A 12906-nucleotide genomic window follows, 5' to 3' on the forward strand; every position below is an offset into this window, starting at 1 on the left:
GGGGGGGAGGAGGGGGGTATTTTGTCATAGCTGAAGGGTGTTCTCAAATGGTTTCAAGGAGCAGAGGAGCAAAGACAAGCATATGCAAAGGATCTAGCAAAAGCTCTTAAGCAAAGCAGACAGCAGGAAGCTGAAAATAAATACGCAAAGCCATTTGCAGCACCGAAGTTCAAATCCATCTGGATAGTGCTAAGGCTGTCACGGCAGCCCATAGAGGGGATTTTCCAATTCCTCGCAGAGAAACCCTGGAAAATAATAATGGAAAAGTAGAAGCACAGGCTCGAACTCTAAGCCAGACCTTCATCCCAACACATGACCAACTTCAACAGCACCAGGAGTGCAGGGGGAGAACAGGCATGGTCCCCACAGCCTGGCTTATCCTGGGCACTGGGAAGCCTGAGCCCGCTCCACCCCCACCTGCTTTTCCTCTGGCACAGGTGTGGATGGAGAGGTTGCAGCAGACACAGGTGCAGCCCAGGATACCTACCAGAGGGGCTGCCAGCACCAGTCACATGCCAGCCAGTCACCTCACCTCCAACACCAGCAAGAGGCACAGTCCCCAACTTAAAAGTACATGCCACAAAGCTGCACTGAGTGGAGGGAGCCGATCCATCAGCTTGCCCAGAGGTCCCATCCAAGCATCCCAGCAGCAGTCTGCCAGAGCTCCCCACCACTAGCTCCTTACAGAGGGGAAGGAGGTAGAGTAATCCTGCCTTGTTTTTCGGAGTTACACATTAGTCACACAGATTTCTGCCCAAGGGCCCCCAGGCAAGCCTTGCCTTCGATGGTTGCTGCGTGCCCCCACTGAAACCACCAACTCTCAACAGGAACAGACAAGCACAGTTCAAAAACTTATATTCGAGCCTCCTTTACACGCCTTTCACAGAAATACCCAGAGCTGCCCCTCCACTTAACACAGTTCTATTTTTTCCCTTCACCAGAAAAAAAGCCCAGTTACTCAAACTGAATTTCCACGGCATTAAAGTCAATCAGCTACACATCTCCAACTGACCCGTTCCCAGATTTTCTGGTAACTACCACACAGACCACATGCACACCCCCAAAATATCCCAAAGCATCCTTAAGAAAATCATGGACTTTGTAATAAAGCTCAAGCTTTCACCTCTGCAGAAATGCACCTTAGTTAAAAAATAAATAAACCATAACGGATCAATTCAGGTCAGTTTTTACCGAGAAGAGCTTCAGAAGTCAGCTGCAGCTTGGTGTAACCACAGAGCTCATGTGAGGCAGGACACAAGAGCCATCACGTCCATCATGTCACACATCCAACATTCAGGCTGGAGACCTTGCAGTTGCCTGCATGCCACCTCCCAGCAGCAGGGACCTGGGGCAGAGCACGGCTCCTCACCTTGCAGGGAAAAGCAGCTCATTGCACTCCCCAAGACACCAATGACCACTGATAACGGATGCAAGCAATGCCCACACCTGTTTCTAAGTAGAGACCAGCTGCCAAAGCAATCAAGCGAGCCAAGCCCTTCAGCTGCACCTCCACAGAGCTCTACTGGCCCGTGCCACAGCTCTGCTTTCCCCACCGGCTTTGCAGCACCAGCAGGAATCGCTCTGCAACACAGTTTTGCAAGCAGATGCCTGCAGCAGAAGCAGCCTCCAGTGCACAGCCTTTTTGCTTATTTTAATGCAATTTCTTGAAATCAAACAAGAACAGCTAAATTCATTCTCTCTGAGCTCCAGCAGGATACTGGCTAACGCAATCTTTTCAGTCTGCCATTTCCATCAGTCAGAGAATATGGAGTAGAAACATTGTTTGAACCACAAACTAAAGACCAAGGATGCATTTCCCAGGGGCAAATACCCCTCCTGCCCAGCCTCTCTGGGGATGGACCTCTCTGTCCATTCAGCTGTCCCCATGCCAGATCCAGCACCCTGCTGTAGGTGATGTGCGGTCTCCCAAGTACTGATCTGCTTGGATATGCCACAGGATGAGGTCAGTGGAGATCCAGCTGGCATTCATGCCCAAGGCAGGAAAGCAGTAAGGAAGAGATCCCTGTAAAATCCAGACAAAAATCTTGAAAAACTGTTTCCTTGGACACACAGGAGGCTGACAACAGCCCACTGACAAAGAAAGGCAGAGATATCCCCCATCCCTTCTCCATCCTGTTCCCTCCAGCAGAATGGAGGGATATGCTCTGGCTGCCATGGAACCTCTCTGTCTACCGTCACACTGAGTGCTGGGACACAAGAGGGTGAGATGACAACAACTTCCGTCCAGACTTTCAGATGTTAAAAGCATGGCAAGGGCAATGCTGCAGGAAAGAAAACTCCCTGAGTTCTCACAAGTCTGTAAAGGGCTAGAATAACTGAAGGGATTTATAGACCCAGCCTGAAAGCACAAACACACTTGCTGAGCTGAGTCCACCCCTTGTATTGACACATGTATGGTGCAATTTTTTCCACAGAAACTGGATTACAGCATCCTACTTAAGGAGGTGACTAATCACATTTTAAACACATCAACTGGAAACAAGTTCAGCCCCTTCAGTGGTTAAGATCTTGTGAAGCTTATTGGTTTTCTCACCTATATGTTACACATGCCCCCTTCCCACTCCACATTCAACTTCAAGTTCCACCTGCGGCACTTCATGGCATTTTTCTCTCACAGCATGGGAAACCCTGAGCAAACTCCAGGCAGATCTCTTTACCACACAGAGCTATCAAAGCACAGCCATCAGGTCACCCTTGCCAAGCCTGCTGGGGGATTTACACCATAAGCTGAAGGCAGGCAGAAAGACAATGCAACCAGCTCTGCTCAGCCTCCAGACAGTTAGAGCATCTCTGGGAGGTCAAGTGATGGTCCCACCAGCCCTTTATCCAAGGGAGCCAAGTGGTGGGTATCTGTCTATCGTAGCTACTATCAGCCCAGTCAGCTCTGCAGCAAACCTGATGGGAATGCAGATGTGGCTTAAAAATATGTTGGTAAAGAAAAAATCCAGTGCCAGGCCACCTAGACTGGCAGCACCAAGGTGGTTCAACCATGCACCTAGGCCACAAGAGCCACCAAACAAATTAATGTCTTGCAGGCCAGATACAGGTTTCCCAGTGAAACTCATAGAGCAAGTCAAGGAGCAAAGCAAATAGCAAGGCTTTGAACTGATTTCAGTAACTTTATCTGGTTAGCGTCATAAGCAGCAGCAACAGAACAGGTAGCACTTCTGACCCACTTTGTTACCACCAGAGGAACGAACACATTACATCTTTCCTGATAAATCCCCCCAATCATGTATTAACACTCTCATGATCACTTTTGACTCATGGAACTGAAGAGGGAGGGAGAAGAGATACTGTAAGAACAAGGCACCACAGTTTTTCAAGAAACTGAATTTCTAAACATGCAGGTCATTTTCCTACCTGCTCCTTCATCTACTCTGTATTGAAATGTTTGACAAGCACATAACTCACTAACAGTGCTACTTTGCTCCACTCAAGCCCAAATCAGATGTCAGAGCTTTAAAAGTAGGAAAGGAAACACTCAACTTGGGGTGAGAAAACCACACCACTAAGCTAAAACTTCTGTAGTCAGCTACGACGCAAACAGGAGAAGTTTTTTCAAAGAGCAACTGCAGTAGCTCTGACTGATACTGTATCCCCCCAACATCCTGCCACCACGGTGGTGAGTGGCAGATGTAGCTCTCACACGCATGACCCTCACTGATTAAAGAACAAAACTGAAGGCTAGGGGAGGCAGGGGATTTAAAAACTCAAGACAATCTGTTTTGATCCTGATTTCTGGTGAGTGAATTGGCCCACAGCATGTGCATGAAGAAGGCAGCCATGTCTGCACAGCTGCTGCAAAGAGAAGTAAGAGTACAGGAGCATGCTGCAGTCAGGCTGGCTGTCCCAGCTGCTGCTGGGTCACCAGCAAAGTGCACACCTCACTTGGCTCAACGAGCCACTCTCCCCCCACCTCTTGCAGCAAGAGGCACCAGCAAGCTGCTGAGCAAATGCTGAGAATGAATACACCAACAAACAAGCATTTTGAGCAAGCTGGCTTTAGTTCTGCTGTCAGGACACCAGCAGGGACACAAGTCCTAACTAAGGAGATGAGATATGTACTGATGGGCACTCAGGCAAAGCTGGAGTGATGGGGATATAAAAGGGGCTGAGCATCCCCAGTACATGCTTCTTCTTCACTGAACTTTTTTCCCCCACCTTGGACTGATGACAAGGAAAATCCATCACTGAGCTCCAAAAGATGAGGCAAGTGATTTGTTTGCTTGAACTTTGGGGTACCACAGCACTGGGGCTCACTGACACTGTGAGCTCCCACCCTGTCAGACACAACCGCTCAGCTGCTGCCTGCAGCACGGGAAGCTCCTCTGCAGAAAGCTGAATGATGCTGGCTCCTGCATTCAATTTCCAGGATCCAAGCCACCAGGAGAGCTAAAAATGTCCCAATTAACCATTCCTTTTCAACACAAGACTTGATGATGGTGCCACAAGGGTATTATACAACTGCAAACAGGAAGATGTGATCTGCAAATCAAACTAAGAAAAGTGAGAAATCAGAAAAAAAAAAAATATTTCAAAAAGAAATCAAACTGACCTAGCCAGAACCGCAAGCTCCAAATTCATGCACGGACCTCATGGCCAAAAATGTAGAGAAGCTTGTGCTACTTGCAATTGTGGCGGCTGGCTCTGAGGTGCTTGCAAGCTTTCTGGTGTGACACACAAAGGGTATAATTTCTGTTCTGCATTGGTTATACACAAAGAGCTTGTTCTGGCTATAGCCCATGCAAGCTGTCTCCTGGATCAGCTGGCTGCTTAGCATGGTGCCATCCTGCATGTCAGGAGTTAAGCAGGAAACTTTTATTCCCTGTAAAACCCATTGCAAAGAGACAGCTACACTCTGGAGCTAAGGATTTCCTCACATGAAGATTTAGCAGCAGATTTTTTTATCACTGCCCAGTCTTTGCAGTGACATGTAGACTTTAAACATTGTCTGTGGGTAATACTGGAGTACATTACTCACAGCAGTGCACCCGGGAGAACCAGCAAATCCTCTCCATTTGAGCCCGAGCGTTAGCTTTACCGTGGAATTACATTTATCTCTCTGGCACTAGGCTCTCATTAATGGAATTACCAGGCAGGCTGCTTCAGACTTAACACTTGAGAGAGGCGGGCTGGGATGGCTCCGCTCCAGCCTCAGCCCGCAAAGCCGGCACTGTTTCTCCATCCTCCAGTGAGCTGCCGCCCGAACGAGCCCGACCCCGTGACGAGAGCCAGGGAAACAAAAGGAACAACCCCGAACTGTCCAGGGCAATCAATATCTTTCTAGGAACATCCAGGCTTCTCGCCAGCTTTCTTGCAACCCCGATTTAGCTGTTCTGCAGTGCAGAGGGGGATGGCACGCGCAGGAGCAGCCCGGCAGGATGCGGAGCCCGCAAGTGTGGCTGGCACTCGAGCTGACACTTAGAGGGGACAATCTACACCGGTCCCTCTACAAATACCTTAAGCTGAGGGTGTCAAAGCAAACCCACAGCTACAGAGAGCACCCACCCACCTTGAAAATCAGAGCAAGCACTCCAGTCTGAATACTTGCTTCAGAAATACCCACTTGCTACTTCAAACGGGGAGGTGTATGGCGGCAAACCCGCCGAGATTGTTACCCTCAGTACTCGAGAGTTATCTTGCACATTCTGGAAATCTGCCTTCCACCACACAGCAGCTCTTGCAGTGCCATGCTGAGCTATCTGCAGCGTGGCATGAACCAGCCCCTTAAAGAATCCCTGCACTACCCAGTAAAATGGACAACTGGGATGTCCCAGGCTGCCGAGAGCTGAAAGAGATGCAGCAAGCAACCTTCCACAAAGCTGCACTGATAGCTCTGCAACTTGAGCATCTCTGGGGGCTGCTCTTTACACAGAGCAACTGTAGGCTTCCTTAGGTGGTACATTCCCAGTCACCTGCAAGGCAACTTCTATAATCTCAGCGTGGATGGAGCACAAGGACAAAACAGAGATCCACCAAAACCTGAACAATACTTGCCCAGCATTGTTCAGGATCACAGATCTGCCAGATCAAGTGGAAGACAGAAAGGGGAAAGCAAGCACAAAGTTTATTTATTTGCAGAGCATACACATATCCTTCCAACAGCTTGAGCTGTGGGAGATGAACTATTCTCCCCTGTAATTAAAATGAAGGTGAGGAAAGCACAGGAATTACTCCAGCTATGACTGTGAAGAACTTATAAGCTTTGAGTTTCAAAGTCCACCTTAACACACATTCTTTGGAGCGATTTTAATTCTAAAGAGAAGGAGAAAAGAGGTTTTGCTGTGGGAAAAGCTGCTGTACAACCCCGTTATTAAACCAAACAAGGCACATATGAGGGAGGGCTGTGGCTGGGGTTGATGAAGCAAGGCTGAAGACAAGGCTCTGTTCCCCCTGCCCCTGCATTTGCTCTGCCAGGAGCTCCCAGCAACATGATTCAGAGGCAGACCGCCCCGTGACAGGAAAAACACATATAACACCCAGGCGGTGAAACCTCACATCTGAGAGCATCTATGCAAAACACAGCCTGAAACACATTTTCCAGCTCCACAGTCATCTGGATACTTAGCAGAGCCAAGCTGGTGAAACGCTCTTGTGTGCATTGAAGGTAAGAGTCCTCAGCAGGAGAGACTCTCAAGCATGTCCTGGTTTGCTCCATATCAGAAAAAAGGAAAAAAAAAAAAAAAACAAACAAGCCTGGGGTAAGATTGTGGGGTTCTGCAGCTCAGGGCAATATAAAAGAGATGGGAGGACACAAGAACACAAGAAAAAAAAAAATTACACAAGTGCAATGCTCTCCAGCGTGGCACCCAGGGGAATAGCTACAAAAACTACAGTCTTTTCAAAAAAACCAATAAGAGTAAGGAGCCATCAAAATTATGAGTCAAGCTCCAAGATAAGAAATCATACTGCTGGATGGGTGCGGCTGCTTGCTTGTTTGGTCGCTGTTGGGTTTTTTCTTAAAGATAAACATGTCTTTCAGAATATGCTTGTTGGCCAATCTTCTCTCTGACAAAAAAAAAAAAAAACAAAAAAAAAAACCAAAACCCACACAGAAGGAAGCTCACAACCGTGAAAACGATAAATGAGAGACAGGAGAGTTTCTGAAGAGCTCTGAGGTCATGCTTCACTGGCCCTTTAAAGTAAGATGCAACACGTCAAAAAGAACAAAAGAGGAATAAATTTTAAATTCTAAGTATTTCAATAAAATATCATTCAGAGAACCTATTAACCAAACTCTGCAAAAAGCAGACCTCATTCACAGAGCCTGAAACCTGTCAAGTAAAATAAATAAAAAATGTTTTGCATCTATTTCATTTGCAAAGCTGTTGATATATAGGAGTATTTAATCAGAAATTCATAGTCTGGAGGAGGATAGCTCAGCAAATTCATCCAGAAAAAGTAACTTGTATCTCACAGGCAGAACTAAGGCAAATCCCTCAGGAAGGGTGTAAAATTGAGCAGAGAATGGTTTTGAAACCAACGGAACGATGGCTTGAACACAGCCAAGGTAGAAGTAGAAAAGTACTGCAGGAAAGCAATGTGTAAAGCACCCAGGAACTCGACGGAGCAAAAGCCACAGCAAGTCTCATCACTTTCACCAAATTCCCTGCTGGCTCAGTGAATTGCAGTGACTTGGTGACCAGGATCACTGCCTACAGCCTGGCCAGCTCAGCCCAGGACTCTGCTGCTCTCCACATAGCTAGGTGTTAAGCAGCCACCACCGAGGTTATACAACAAGGTTATTTTGTAATCACCTTAGTTCAGAAAGTATTTTGCACTGGCCATCAATGCTTTTTGGGTTTTGTCGTGTCTGACTCAAGAACATCAGAGGGGAAGAAAAGTGATTGAGCACAAGACAAGATATTTACCAGAATGACAGGTTTTTAACTGAGTCCTGGATATTCCTAGTGCTGAACACAGCTTTAATTAAACACTGCAAGCCCACCAACAGCTTCGTCTTCCTCAGCATAGCGCTCACAGAGAAATGACCCAATGCTCTCACCGGCTTTGCTATGCAGCCCTTGATTGAGGGCATACCCTTTTCCCGCATCCAAAACAGGCACCAAAATCCCATCTGCTCAATGCAGCTCCCCAGAAGACTCCAGCACATGCCCCCATCTGCCATTTCAACAGGCACCTGAAGTTCCCTGCTCCAGAGCCAGCATCTCCTTCCTTGTCCAGCAGGGAAATTGCTGCCTTTAACTCTACTCCAGCTGGAGCACAAGAGCAAACGGAACCATTTTTTGGAGAAAAAGACCTCACGATTCACCACGGTGCCAGATTTCACTTCTGTGGGTGTTGTTTTCAAAGGAGACATTGCAAGGCAAGGCGGGGAGAACAACTGCCCGCAGCAGGTTTGCTCATCCAGGCTCTTGGGCATCGCAGCTGTCCCAGCCCCGCGCAGGGACCCAGCCCGGATGTCCCAGCTCGGATGCAGCAAGCACAGGGGGCTGCCCGGGCCGCCCAGCCGGGCCGAGTGTCACCCCGAGCCCCGCAGGGCGTGCTGCGGGCTCTGTGCCCCGAGGGCCGTGAGGAGCGGCCGGGCAGGCGAAGCCTCCCCGAGCACCACCCGGGGTCACCGGGGCAGCTCCCGGCCCTTCATCAGCCGGGGGGCGGGGTGGGGGCTCGATATTTTATGGGGAGGAGGGAGGGGGGGTGTTTGGTTGTTTCGTTCTGTTTTGACCCCAGCGCAGCCCCGCCGCGATTCCAAGCCCAGCGCAGGCCCCTGGCAGAGCCCGTGCCGGGCGCTCCAGCCCCCTGCTCCGACCTCCACACGCACCGCCGCCCCACACACACAGCCGTGCGCATCCTGCCCGCCAAACACACAGCCCTTCGCAGCCCCCCACCATTCCCCTTCCCATTGCCATCTCGTTCCCACTTCCACCCCGTTCCCACTCGCATTCCCGCCCCGTTCCCGCTCCAGGTCTCACCGCGGGGCGCATCCTCCTCTCCCGGCGCGCGCCCAGCCCGGCCCGCCGCCGAGCCCCGGCCGTCGCGCTCCCGCGCAGGCGCACTGGGACCCCCGACCGGGACGTGCAACTGCCAGCGGCGCACGGTGTCTCGCGAGAAGTCAATATGCCTGCGCTGGGCCACGAGAAAACCAGTGCGGGGAATTAGCTCAAATGGTAGAGCGCTCGCTTAGCATGCGAGAGGTAGCGGGATCGATGCCCGCATTCTCCAGCTACTTTTCCTACCGTGGATTGCCCCCAAACCACAGCATTAGTGCGTTTACCCTTTTTACTTCCTCATATTCCTATTTGCTTCCTTGACATTTTTGAAGACCACAGAATATGTCGACTTGGAAGGGACCCACAAGGATCATCGGGTCCAACTCTCAGCCCAGCACAGGACACCACAGGAATCACACACTGTGCCTGGGAGCATTGTCCAAATGCTTCTTTAACTCTGTCAGGCTTGGTGCTGTGACCGCTTCCCTGGGGAGCCTGTTCCAGTGCCCAGACATCCTCTGGGTGAGGAACTTTTTTCTAATATCCAACCTAAACTTCCTCTGACACAGCTTCAGGACATTTCCTTGGGCCCTGTCACTGGGCACCAGAGAGAGGAGATCAGTGCCTGGCCCTCCTCTTCCCCTCAGGAGGAAGGTGTCACTGCAGTGAGGTCTCCTCCAGGCTCAGCAGAGTGAGTGACCTCACCTGCTGCCAGTACAGCTACACAGATACATTTGCCTATCCCGTGCCTAAGGCAGGCACAACACTGTCTGTGTATTCCTGGCACTGCAAGAGGGTCTTTTGTTTCCTTATTGAACATGGGACAAGGCCACGACAGTGAGCAGCACCCACTGCATCCAGTTCTTCCCACACAGCTCTGGCCTCAGCCCTCCCTTTCTCATCCCACCCAAGAGTAGGAAAGCATTTAGAGATCCCTTCACCCGGAGGCCTCTGGTAGAGCCAAAACACTTGTTTGTCTTCTGTAAATTTAAGACGGAATCAAAGCACCTCAAGGAGTCATTGATGTAGGTGACACTTATTAAAAAAAAGGTCAAGACTTTGCTCCCTAAATTTATCCAGGTGCAAAGTTCAAGCAAGTGCTTCACATTCTGCTCCAGTTCTACTGCAAAAAGCTTTAAAAAAAGAGAAGCTGTTTTTATAAACTGATGGTGTATCATGGAAAAAACCAACCTCAAAGGATTACACTGAGCTGGAAGGATCTCCATCCCTGCCACAAACTGAACTGGGAATAAATGGAAGAAAACAATTCTGAGTACTTTCCTCCTTACATGCCCAAGGAAATGACCTTTCTGGCAAACTTCAGTGACAAAGAATGAAATTCAGCTTTCAAGCTGCTCACTGGCCCCAGCCTATACCTGAGGAGACTCCAAAATATCCCACCCCCAAACCTTTGCAGCAAATTAATTCCAATAATTCAAGGAAGAACTGGATTAAAGAGAGGATGCAGTGGGTTTTTTTATGGGACAAGTCTTATGGGAAGCAGCTGTGGGAAGTGGAGTTGTTTAGCCTGGAGAAAAGGAAGCTCAGAAGACCCCATCACTTCTACAAGTACCTGAAAGGAGTTTTAGTGAGGTGAAGGGGTCTCTTACAGGTGACAAGTTACAGGATGAGTGGAAATGGCCTCAAGTTGTGTCATGGGAGGTTTAGATTGGATATTAGGAAAAAAAAATATTCTCTGAAAGGATGGTCAGGCATTGGAACAGGCTGCCCAGGTAAGTGTTGGAATCACCTGGAAGTGTTCAAAAGGCATGTGGATGTAACTCTGGGCTATGCTTTAGTGATGCTGGGTTAACAGATGTACATGATCATTTTGAGGTCTTTTCTGACCATCATGACTCTAGGACACAAAGTGATTTTTTTTGGTCACAAATACCCATGAATTCTCATGGGTATTCTCATGGAGACTAGAGAGAGATGCCTCTACTGGCAGAGGACATCTACTATTCCTTTCTGCAAAAAGGCAATGGTAACATGCAAACTGAAGTCTGAAAACCAGGCAAGTGTATGGTTGCTGAGGTTCTTTTCACTTCAAGATTTCATTCTTGCCTTTTAAAGTAGATTTAAACTCACATTTCTGAGTCCTGTACAAACTCATGAAATAACCAGCTGTCCCTACAGCGGCCTTCAAAGTTTCAGCAAATTATTCAAGTCTTCCTGTGCAGCAGGATTTAACAGGAAAGTGAAACCCATTGCAGTCTCCCATTGCATCAGCTGCTGCACAGCTGGCATTAAGAGAGAGAAATACACCTGTGTTTCTGGCCTGGTCCTTTCCTTTTCCCCTCTAGCTGTGGCCCCATCTCAGCCCTCAACCCCTGCAATGTCTTGGTGACCAAGGGCAACTTGGGGATGAGGGAAAGCCAGAGGACCATGTCTGGTCAAACTGATGCTGCATCGCCCTCTGCAGACGGGCAGGCAAACACTGCGGCAGGCTGAGACAGAAGATGAAGAAAAGCAGGGATGTGAGAAAAATTCCTCTGACAGTACTTTTTCTGCAGCTGTGTTGGTTCATGAACATATCTGGAAAGCTCCATTTTTTGGGGGCTCCATTTTCGCTGGACCCACTGTGAAAGACTGTATCCACAGGGATAAAATATTACACATACACTCACAGCACTATTTCATTATAATGCTCTCCACTCCCCAAAACACAAAACCAGTGCAAAATGGAAACAACAGCTTTTCTTTTACAAGAACAAGGCGACCACATCAGAACAGCAAGAATTTCCTCCCTAATGGTTTTCTTGTGGGAATCTGTAATGAGCTGCCACAGTATGGAACATCCATATGTGTGTGTGCATGCATGCAAGTCAGGGTGAGCAATTGCCTGTATTTGCTGAAAAACCCAAACGTTGCTCAGCCACCTCACTAACCAGCTTACTACCAGCACTTTTTTATTGACCTCCTTTTATTTTTATTTTATTTTTATATTAATTTTTTTCTTTTTTTTTTCTTTTGTCTTTAGCTCCTGAGGCATCAGTTAAGCCACAGTGTCAGGTTCTCTGCTCTAGCTCCACAGACACTTTGCTCCCCAGTGCTTAATCAGCCCACTGACTCTTCAGGAATGACCCAAGTTTTGCATTTCCTCACCCTACAAAGCCTTACTTGAAGTTTGCACACAAGCTCAATGAACAAATGGCTTCCAGCAATGGATCAAGTAGGATATAAATAAATCGTTCACTGCAACAAATGGAGCTGGGCACATGCTTACAACTTGCTCTTTTGATCTCCACAGCTGAATTTATGGAATTAATTTTCTGGTAGGGATCACATAGTCAAGTCAGAAAAAGATCTGTCACTACTCTTAGAAGTTTATTGTCTTTAATTACCATTAAGTATATGCACAGAGGCATCATAAGAGCAGAGAGGACAAAACAGGAAACTGCTAGAAGGGGAAGAGGCAGAGTTTTCAGTTTACACTAATGGCCTTAATTTAAGCATTCTTTTATAAGTTTACTCTAAGCTTATGTGCATAAATTTATTTTTAAAATGAAATCATCTTAAATGCAGAGACACATCTCAACTTCCTCAGATCCCAGGACAGAAGAACTGCACTTCATGCTTTCATGCCAGCTGTGCCCAAAGGCAGCAGGGGCAAGATGGGCATCACCGTGCTTTCTCTCCTTGCTACAAAGACCAAAAGAGGGAGAGGACCTAAAAAAAGAGGAGATAAATTTGAATGAACTCAGAAAGGATAATGGGAAATTGTGATAAAGAGGGGAACACAAGGCAGATGCCAGTGCCACACTCCTCAAGGCATCTTTAGGGAACCAGCCTGAGTCTGTACAAATAACCAAATGGACACACCTTCCATGCCAGGAGTCTTCCACTCTTCCTGTGGCAAGACGTACACAGGTATTTCTCACTGGTGTTTGATTTGGCTTTCTCAGCCCTATTTTGTATCATTTCCTCT

General features: G+C 48.1%; 1 protein-coding gene and 1 non-coding gene across 6 annotated transcripts in view; one reads left to right on the forward strand and one right to left on the reverse strand.

Annotated features, from left to right (window-relative positions):
* LOC121360993 (USP6 N-terminal-like protein) overlaps positions 1-9045 on the reverse strand; it is an 84492-nt gene extending 75447 nt beyond the window's left edge. For 4 of the 5 annotated variants that reach the window (XR_005956279.1, XR_005956280.1, XR_005956278.1 and 1 more), the window contains exon 1: positions 8958-9045. The gene's annotated coding sequence lies outside the window, so the exon portion shown is untranslated. The remainder of the gene's footprint in view (positions 1-8957) is intronic. The other variant, XR_005956281.1, reaches the window with a different exon arrangement.
* Positions 9046-9134: 89 nt separating this feature from the next.
* On the forward strand, positions 9135-9207 carry TRNAA-AGC. The gene has a single exon. It is a non-coding gene; the product is annotated as a tRNA-Ala (tRNA).
* Positions 9208-12906: the final 3699 nt, after the last annotated feature.

The sequence above is a fragment of the Pyrgilauda ruficollis genome, unplaced genomic scaffold, assembly GCF_017590135.1.
Source record: "Pyrgilauda ruficollis isolate IOZ18807 unplaced genomic scaffold, ASM1759013v1 scaffold55, whole genome shotgun sequence".
Taxonomy (NCBI): domain Eukaryota; kingdom Metazoa; phylum Chordata; class Aves; order Passeriformes; family Passeridae; genus Pyrgilauda; species Pyrgilauda ruficollis.